The sequence below is a fragment of the Anabas testudineus genome, chromosome 9 (genome assembly GCF_900324465.2).
Source record: "Anabas testudineus chromosome 9, fAnaTes1.2, whole genome shotgun sequence".
In the NCBI taxonomy this organism is placed as follows: Eukaryota; Metazoa; Chordata; class Actinopteri; order Anabantiformes; family Anabantidae; genus Anabas; species Anabas testudineus.
In genome coordinates, this window is record NC_046618.1 from 10135344 (window position 1) to 10146058 (window position 10715).

Genomic DNA, 10715 nt, shown 5'->3' on the forward strand with positions numbered 1-10715 from the left:
TTTCCTGTCGTTTATGGTACATCAGTGCGTCACGCACTTACTACTGAGGTTCTCATTTTCAGTTTCCGTTTTAAAATCTCAGTAGGGTTTCTTAGCTTTTCTTTCCACGGAGCACACTAGCAGTAAGGAGACTTTATTAACTTGTGATTGTGTGATACAGAATAGTGTCAGTCACTGCTCAAGGTTACTGTGTGAAGTGGGTTCAGATTTTATATGGTTCAGTAAATTAAATCAGCTATACCAAATACGGAGTGCTGCCATTTACAGCATGATGCCGGCAGGAATTCCTGCTATAACTCTCAGCACCAGGCTCTACAAAGTTAGTAACAACAGGCCCTTATGAAAAAGTAAACAAGTTGCTGGGGTTGTGCAGTTTATTCCTCAAGGTTACATCGCACCCCAACCTCCAGCCTCCTACTACATGTCCAGAGGTCTCTCATTTGTCTGGCTCTCTTGTTAGGGACAGATTCCTCCTGGCTATCAAGGAGACAGATGCTTTTATAACATGTTGGCACCAGACACTATGGCCTCCCCCTCATTCTACTCTCTCGGCACATGACAGGATTTTGAGTCTGTTCTGACAAACTATACAATATATATACTTTTTGTTCAATGAGGCGATGCACTTTCACAAAACATCGAAAAGAGTGAAAACAGTTACTTTCAGAAGACTCCTTCTCAAAGCAAAGCAAGGAACACACAAGAAAGAGAGTAATGATATGCTTTAGGTCAATATTTTATACAATGATGCATTTTGGGAGGCACACCTCTACAGGGTATGTGTGAAACAATGGGTGTCATAACTGCCCTGTGTAGGTCATTAATCTTCCCCTTCCCTCTAATCAATCTGTTTCTCCCGCTGCAAACACTGGTTACATTCCCGTTTTAAACGAGAGACCATCTTTCACTGTGGCACAAAAGGGTGGCTCCAGGATGGTGATGTCTCTCTTACACGAGGCAGCCAGGAGTAACAGTACAAATCGACTTCCTCAGGATGTTTTTAAATCGATGACAGCAAGATTAAGCAGGGAAAATGTTACTGAGAGCTGATGTGTTGTCAAACTAGTGTAGCAGGGATTGGGAGGACAAAGTTTTTCTTTCCACTGTTGATCCAACCATGTATGAATCTGATACGATAAGTATTTATTGGGGTCTGTTTTTATTTCCCACCAACAGTGTCAGAAGGAGACTAAATGGTAATTACAAATGAACTACTTAAATAATAGTTTTTAATGACAAATCAAAGTCAGGCAAATTTCCGAAGCAGTGACATTGACACTGTCATCAAATCTTGACTGAATATTACTTGGCATGCCCAGTCAAACAAATGGTGTCATGCTTACAACTGGGAACTATTTGAGTGGTATGTTGTGAAGTCATGCTGTAGCGCTCAGCTAAAATGATTCTATAGATGACAGCAGAGGGGGTAGCCACTACTCTTGTTATTCCCTATTGTACAGTCATACGGCAGCAATTATTCAAAATCTTTGATTATCTTCAGAGAGGCGATGCAATCATGGCTGAAAATCAATTTCAAGGACATCAGGAAAAATCAAAAAAACTAGCAGAGTGCCAACAGGGCCAAGGGCTTGTGCAAGAGACGAGAAGGGATTTTTTTCTTCTCATCATCGTTTCGGTTTTCCCTTTGCTAGGGATAATCAGCCAACAACACCAGAGAGCTTGCTGTTTGTCAGAGCCAGACCCTGATCCTGTTCAGAGCTGCTAGTGATGTAGAGCCAGGTAGCATCCAATTAGTGCTTAGTGTAACTTAATGCAAAGTGCTGGCACTCAGCTCACCGAATCCAACTAGTTGTCATAGAATTTCCACGCTTCTACTGTCAAATTCATGAACATTTGCTGATTTGCTTTGCCTTCTCAAGGCACCATGAAGTTGAAACGAGACATTTCCATCAATGCTATGCCGTCTATGGCCATTTTCTGCTAAAACAGATTGGCCTGATTACTGATGAGACAGCAGGCACGTCAGCAACGGCTGCTTGATGCTTATTGACAACTGTGTTGCTTTAGAACCACATTTACTCTTTTTTACAAACATAGCAATTTGTAATGGCACAGGTTCCAAAGCTCTGTAATGGATGTAAATCCAATGAGAAAAACCAACAGCATTAAACAATTTTCATAAACAAATCTAAACGTAAAATTCCAGGATGTTCAATCAAGCCATTTGTCTTTATATTCAGGCAGGAAATATATGTTCAAAAGCACTTTGTACAACTTAGAGCAAATCAATTTTGATCTTTACACATTTAAAAACAGCATTTAAACGGGCAACTCCACCCAACACTGTGTTATTCAGAGACCGGTCTAAACGGGATATATAATCAATAATTTGCCAGAGACATAACAAAATAAGGGATAATTAGTAATATTTTATTTTTGATTCCATTTCATGTATTTCGAGCCACGCCATCTTTATTTGTCATCTTACTTTCTTTCCTTTTCCACAGATTGTCTCCACTGACTGTGGTCTCTGGCAGAGGGTACACAATTGAATTTTAGAAGTGACATGGAACGACACAAAGGGAGTGTGAGGGGGCTTCCTCCCTCTGTCTTCCTCCCCATCAGGTCTCCATGGGTGAACTGCCCACTCTTTTATAACAGCATTAGCAGAGATCACAGAGCAAAACAGTGGAAAATCCACTCCACCATGTTTCCTCATCAGCAATGTCTTCTCTCTGACCTCCACCTCAGTTTCACTAACTCATATGAATATGGAAGATGAATATGGGCCAACTTCTGAGGATATGCCAAATTCAACAATAGACAGGCTTGTCAACCATGAAATTGTCTTCACAGACAGAGTATGGACAAATTTGGATTGGTTGGAGGCACTTTAATCCCTGAGAAAATTCCCTGACCTTTATTTTATGTTCTAGGCCGTAAAGATCAGGTAAATGCTATCATAACAACCAGTATAAAGGAAAATGGTGGTCTATTATCCGCCATAATTCCTTTCTGGACATCTATCATCATTCACCATCTATTCAGACTACCCAGTAGTCATCACAGGACACCCCCATAGTTGTGAAATCTGTAACTTGCACTGCTCTTTGCCCTTTCTTGGTAATACCTCCTGACATAGTTGGCTCAGCGCCCTTATATAAACACACACATGCAAACACATAGTGCTGTCTGACCTATGAGATTCAGTGAGAGCATTAAATACCACTTAGGGCCGAAACAGGCCAAGCTCAGTCTGAGGTTGTACCAAGGCCTCGAAAAGGCCCGTGGGAAGCGACTTATTGGTCCCTGCACACAAGTGTGTTTGTGGTTGCGTGTGTGAGTTGGTGTGTCTATGTTAGACTACTGACAGTGCTGAACAGCAGGTTCATACAATGCATATGTGAGTGTGTTTGTGTAGGATAAAGACATAGCATACACAATCTTACTATAGATAAACTCCTACTTAATAAAGACATCTGCACAAACCACATCTGGATATGTTAATGAATGCAATATTATTATTCCTTCTTAGTCAACCCTCAGAAAAGCCTATTTTGCCAAACCCCTTTTGGCACGACTCATCGAATAAGACTGAGCATGATTGCTTCTCCATGAAATTACATTCCCTCAAATAAGCATGTTTCTCTTCATCACATACTGGTTTTCAGACACTGTGTCATAATAAATAGTTTAATATTTAGGCTGTAAGACGCTAATAGCTAAATCGTTTAAATTCAAGAGGTGCCCAGTGTAACCTGTATAAATTGTTTAAAATTAACTAAGACTTTTTTTTTTTTGCTTCAGGACCAGGACCTTACAGAAAATGCACAGAATTGCACAGTGTATGTACTGTAAATTAACTATTTTATGGCCAGACTAGGAAGAAGTTTCTTCTTCAATATTAGATGTATGCATTGCTATATTTTGTTGCATTTCAGATGTCTATGTAAGGTTTATTTCTATTGCTTCTTTGCAATAACTTTCATTTCTGTCACATGGCTGTATGCTGTGATAACTGAATTTTATGTTCAAAATAAAACAGCAATACAGAAGAGAGAATATTAGCAAATGCTCTGAAGGAAATCCTCTGAGAAATATACACTCTCTGCAGTGAATCTTGAGACCGTGTGTGATGATCTGCTGTGGTTATCTGGTGGTTTTAGAGTCATGCCCTTTACTGTCCCTCTGTTATTTACCCACCAGACACACACAGTTTGATAAATGTTTTGTCTGACCTTCTAAATTTGTTTTCCTTCCTCTTAACTGTGATTTTATTTCCCTTGGACAGTCCAGACAGTCAAGTGTGTGTGTGTATGTGTGCCAGTGTGCCTGCTTATGTCTGTTCGCGAAGGGAAAAAAAAAAAAAAAACAAGGTCTATATTCAGAAACATAAAATGTACCCTCTCGTTTTCGCAAATTACTCCCATTAGTTCCTCATTTAAATAAACAAATCATTAAACAAGACACAGAACTAAAGCAGATATCAGTAGCAGTGGTTTAATAGCCGCTGACCATCCATCTTGTTTGTGTCGACTTCAGTCTGGAAAGAGTTAAACTCGCCACAGGCCAGAGCAGAGTCAACATTGGCCACGGCTTGGCTGGCCTACCCTGCCAGATCAATATCTGCAAATAATAAATTAGCTCCCCAGAGGGGTCGCACTAAACCTTCAGCAACACTGCCCTGGAAAAGTCCACAATTGGTGTGTGCGAGACTCAATAAGCCAGGTGAATGACTGTGCAGGGGCACATCTTTAGCACTCCATAATAGAAAATTAATGGTGCTCAAATCAGTGCTGAGGGCACCCTGAGGGTTATCTAATAGGCCTAGTTAGAACTGTCATCCCTCCCAGAGTTGCCTAAAATATCACATGCAAACACAGGGAACCAAGAAGAAAGAGAAGAATGGGGGAGTGATACAGTATGCTACAGTATGTATGTGAAAGCCTTGTGTGTGCGTTACTTCTCTCTGGAATTAAAGTCATCAGAAATAGGCAGAGGTAGCAGGGATTTACCTTTGGTATCGATCATTAAGTCATATAAAGATTTTACAGAAAAGTTTCTTTTTCGGAAGGTTGGAAGGAATAAAAATTAAAGGCTGTCAAAAAGAATAAATGTCAAAAAAGGCAATTTTCACTCTTAACTGCTCATTCAAATCTTATCTGAATGTGTTTCAACACCCTTCAGTTAAAGACACAACTGAGCACACAACCAATAATCTTTCAAGAATTACGAACATACTACAATGGCAAACTATATTTACATCACGTTTGCATGTGTCATTAGTACTTGGGAACAAAGTCAATCTTGAAAGAATTACATACTGTAGATGATCAGAAATATAATCTAAAATATGCAATTATATCAGTTGGCTGTGCTGAAGTATAAACTTGTCTAAACCAGAGGACCATTTAAAAAGCAGATCTATATGCCTGGCAGACTGGTAATGAGCCTTAAAAACACATCTAATCACTTATTCCAGGTGGTTTATTCTCCATCTCTACAAACAACTATTAGATTCAATAAACACACTTCGTATTGATCCTGAGCCACCCAGCAGCACATGCACCTCTCCTACCTGCATGCAATAAGATTTATTACAACTTTTCAGTACTGAGCAAACGTGAGGAAACACACAAACACAAGCGTGGACACACAGAGAAGCAAACGTAGCCACACACACACACACACACAGAGCAAAGTTAATACTTGATTACCCAACGATTTCTTGTCAGTCCCACACACGCATGCACACAACCCTTCAATTTTACCCCGACCCTAATTTGCCTATGCAGTAATATCAGGTGGGTTGGGTTGGGATGTGTGGGGAGGGCTTTGCAACCTCATCTCTCCTCCTATACCTCTCACGTCTGGACTTCGCATTGACACAGAACTTACCCACATGCCGCGACCCTGCCGTCCTCCAGTGCAAACAGAGTGTGTCGCTCTCCGCAGGCCACTTGAGATATTTTCAAAGATGATGGAAGAATCTGGAACAAACGCGGTGCCAGCTGGAAGAAAATAAAGTTCCCAGTGAGGTGAAGAAGCACACAGCATCTCTGAGTTGCTCTGTAGTTAAGTTAGTACACTCCATCAGCCTGACAAACATCCCAAACACAGGCAGCTACAGTGGATCCTCTCAGTGTAGATGAAGAAAGAACAACGTGAACAACACAGAACAAGAAAGAAACAGCATACTCCTTTATGGCGCAGAGCTGTGTAGATCTGATGTTTTTAAGTCCCTGTGTGTATGTCTGCCTGTCTGTGTGTGTTCATGCCAGTGCCACAAAGCAAAAAATGAAACAGCCTATGAGAAGAAAAGAAAGCCTGGTTCCTCATCATGCGCTTGTTAGCTTGTCCAATCTATGGCAATCAGCACAGTCCCAGGGGTTGAAAGACACAAGATGCAGGGGAAAGGGAAGCCGAGGCTGAGGAAAAGATCAATACTGCACTGTGAAACAAGAAGTGTGGGCTATTTACTCTCCATTGATCTGATGATGCTGGAGAAACACCTCACTCGGCTATTAAATTGAGGGTATAAGTCTACTGTGCACAGCTTTTTTCCCTTCCTCTCTCTCTTTCTTCACCCCAAGGTCAAGAAAAAGCTAAAAACATCCACGAACAAACAAAAATGGATTGCTTGGGCCAGGGAAAGTAATTAATCTGCAGTAAAATGGCAAGGGAACTGGGACTAACTACCCATCTTAACTGAAGTTTTGCTCAGAGCGACAAGAGACCCATGGCGGGATGAACTACTAGAGGACACAATGAAAAGTACATATAGATTCCTAGCAGAGGGGCAGAAAAGCTTCACTGGAGCTACTTTAAGCCAAGGAATTTCATCTGCATATAAAAGTACGAGAAAAAGAAAAAGAACATAAATATTTCTGAGCAGTAAGTTCTGCAGGCCTCGATGCAGCAGTTCACTCAGGTAGGTGTGTAAAGTAGGTAGTTATATACAGTAGACAGTGGATATGATCTTCCTGTGTGCTACAATACAAACTAGGCCCAAAGCGAACGAAAGCTGTTTTCTCACTTAACAAAGGCACATACTCATGTATTATTTATCTGAAAAAGTTCCTTACACCGACGTACAGCACAAAGTTAACGGGAATCAACGCTGTCTAGTTTTATATGTATTATATGCAGATTAACAATCTGATTACCACTTCCAAATGTACTTGAAAGCTGTGTTGCTATTCCGGCCATGCTGTTGGGAGTCTTCTATAGACTCCAGAAATATGACATAAGAGCATGACTAGTCTCATGCACTGATACCAATCTACAATCAGACACACCTACTTTACTTTAATGCTGTAAATACTGATGCTGCTGTCTTGTCTTTTTGGGGTCACAAAGCCTGAGGATATTCCATGAGCAGTTGTGGTAACGTTAAGCTATTTCCGTTTTACAACACAAGGATAACTATTTTATTAGGTCTCCATTAACAAGAAAAAAAGAATATCACAGACTTTTGCAGTTTTTTTGCAATGACCAACCACTTTAAGGTACAACATGAAATAAATGTATTTTAAAATCCAGTTTGATCTAATACAGTGGTTCATCACAGAGGTAATAAGACACTTTATGACGCTACTATGAAAACACCATTAAAAAAAACAAGTAAACTTTCTTTCCTTCCTTTTTTTTTTTTATTATTATTTACAGAAACAAAAACAAAAAAAAAAAACATTTCATGCTAAAGACTTTTAGGGAATTTGGATCTGGTTGTGATGTACACTCTAGGTTTTTGTTGTTGTTTTTAAGATTGATATAGCAGAAAATAAAAATAAAGGTATAAAATCAACCACTTTCCAGCATGCGTCTAGTTGCACAGCTGCTGACATCAAGATTTTTCATGGTGTGAAACTCTTCCCTTCTATATCTTTCTTTGCTTTTTTATTTTCTACTCCTCAGAGGAGTAGCCTTATTGACTGTGTGGCTGTATTACAACAAGCACTCTCTAATGACTCCCTGAAGACCTCTCTATCCCTACTGCCCGCCCTCTCTTTCTCCCTCTCTCTCTCTGAGTCTCTCCTTCTCTGCCTCCTCTTCAGGCTCCAGTTCAGCAGCTAATTAACCCTCTCTAATAGCATAGATTACATTAGCTTTGAGCGGCTTGCACCCTCCACCGGACTTGCACTGCCACACAATGAACCCAGCGTTGCTTTACAAATCTTCCCCTTCACAAGAGCACAATTATGAATTCAAACAACTTCTTATCCACACTCAGTCATCCGGGGACAGAAGCCCTCCTCTGCAAGCACCCCACTCCTCCCCTGCCACCCACCTCCCAAGCCTTCATGCTGAGAGTAATGAGAGAACTGAAGAGAGGAGACCACACAACAAGATAGCCATGATGGAGAGACGGATATCAGGAGGGGGAGCGTGGTGTTGGAGGTTGGACCCCTATTGGGTAAATCAGAGAGGTCACTAAAGGTGTTTCATTGGGTGAGCCTACAGAAACCCAGTGATAACCCTCCATCTTAACATTCCTATTCAGAGCAGAATGGAATCTTAATTACTGTGGGCGGACAGCAAGAAGGGGGAGTACCAGAGCCAAATGGAGGTTTATGCTTTAAGTGGTCAAAGAGGGGGAATTAGGCACAAGAATGAATGACTTGAGCCACTAGAAGCTGTTTTCTACACATATAAAAACACATTTCATAAGTCTTGATTACGCTTTTCAGATCCCCTGCCATTTTGTCAAATAAAATTGCAGATTGTGATGTATAAGACTGCTTAATCAGTGCGTGCAACCAATCACAAGGGAACCATCATGTCTAAAAATACACTTCTTTGGACGGATAGGGAGCTATTACACAGTATTCAGCACCATGCTTTAGGAATGTAAGAAGGTACTGTGGTGGGTTACTCATCTTTGATGCGATGAAGATGAATTGTATAGTGGCATCGCCATTAAACTGCAGGAGTCCAGCTACACAGTGAGAGTTTTCAAACCAGTGGAGTACTTAGGAGGAGAGGAAGGAACACTGAATCAATGAGAAAAAATATTTTTTAATTGGAATTTTTTTTTTCTCTCTTACGGCACTTACTGCACTAAGTGGTGTTTTATGAGTGATAATGAGATGTGATATGAGGGTGGTGAAAAAGAGGGGAGAAAAGAAATAGCGTATGGAAGAAATTGATGTAATCTGCTGCGTATAAATGTAAATTGGTACATTTGTAGTGAAAGGACATTCTCATGTTTCTTTGTCCGAACAAGTAATTTTCCCTCCATCCCTCCTCTGTAAGGCTTGCCATAGCAGCATTTTCTGCAGCACAGAGCACTCTGCTTTCTATTTCAATAGGACAGCTCATTTGCTAGACTCCTAGCCCCAAACTGCTGACTGGGTTTTTCAAGGCTGTGTATTTTCTGTGTGTGGACTGGCATGAGTGTGCAAAAGCTTGTGCTAAAAAGAGAGAGAACAGAGAGAAAGCGGCATGAAAGAAGGATGGAGGATGGAGCGAAAGAGTAGGAGAGAGAACACATTGTATCATTAAAGCACTCAGAGATCATTAGATATATAAGGGTTCTGCTATGCAAGGTCAGGGCTGCTGTGTTTTTCTAGGTCGGCAGAGGAGCAGTAAAACCATTCTAATCAGCTGCTTCTCTCTCTCCCCGTATCACTTTATTCCTCTTCCATCTTGAGGTAGTGTGGATTACAGCCCAGTTTATCCATGCCTCTGTATGTATTTACTAACATTATCAAGGCTTATGAGCCAAGGACAGAGTAAACCACACAAAAGGCACAGAAAGGCTTTGAGCTAGATATTGGCCTCATTATGGGGTAAAGTTGTTTGCTCCCTGTCTCGCTCCCAAGGATGTAGAAGGCTGCTTTAACAGGTGCAGCACACTGACTGTTCAGTATTTTTCATTAGGGCCGTCCTTTAAAGTGAAGTTTAGCCACTGGCAGTCTGCCCCAATAAAGTATGTGTATCTGTCTGTGTGTGTGTGTGTGTGTGTGTGTGTGTACTAAACACCAACACGTACTGCAGGGGGAGACATTATATACTCAAACTAACTACTAACCTATATTCCCATACAGTAAATAAATATCAAATAAGGAAAAACTGTAACTGACCAACTCTCTTCTTACTTAGCTCTCATAGCACCAGTTTGAGTCAAAGCAGCGCAGGTGTCTTCAGAAAAAAGCTCAAGAGAACTATTGTACACTACCTGGAGAGCTACGTATGTGGAGTGAAGCATTTAAGCTGCTGAAGAGACTGATATTCACCCCGGGAGCTGGTAGATATCAAACACCGAGCTGAAAAAGTGAATACTGAACTGAAATTCATCAGGTTCCCAGAAACACATTTCACGATATGTAAAAGTGTTGTTTTGTAACTGCTGAATGTGTAAACAACTGTTTGCTAACAAGTTTGCATCATTATCTTAAAAAGTGATAATACGTCAGTGCAACTTGCCAAAAATTCGTAAGTAGTTTTTTTAAATAAAACATAAAACAAATACGGACCCTGCACTTTATAGAGATGAATGTCCTGCTTGGCTTCTTACTCAGCAATTTGGCCTTTCCCCTACTCAATGTGTGCTTTATCAATTGAACACCATCACCCAGTGTAAGATGGAAATTAGCAAACCCTGTATGGAAAATTGACCCAAGTCTATCAATCAAACTTGCTTCTGAGAAATCAAAAGAGGAAAATACTCATCCAAAGACTGACATCATACACTTTTTCCAGTACAGATATTTAGTGTTAAGTAATTAGAATATCATAGGGTAGTGGTGTAG

The 10715-nt window shown here is 40.6% G+C and overlaps 1 protein-coding gene across 1 annotated transcript in view; it reads right to left on the reverse strand.

Moving 5' to 3' along the window:
- The window catches only part of LOC113150252, a 198805-nt gene extending 192869 nt beyond the window's left edge, over positions 1 to 5936 (reverse strand). Inside the window, exon 1 of the mRNA XM_026342675.1 lies at positions 5860 to 5936. The gene's annotated coding sequence lies outside the window, so the exon portion shown is untranslated. The remainder of the gene's footprint in view (positions 1 to 5859) is intronic.
- Positions 5937 to 10715: the final 4779 nt, after the last annotated feature.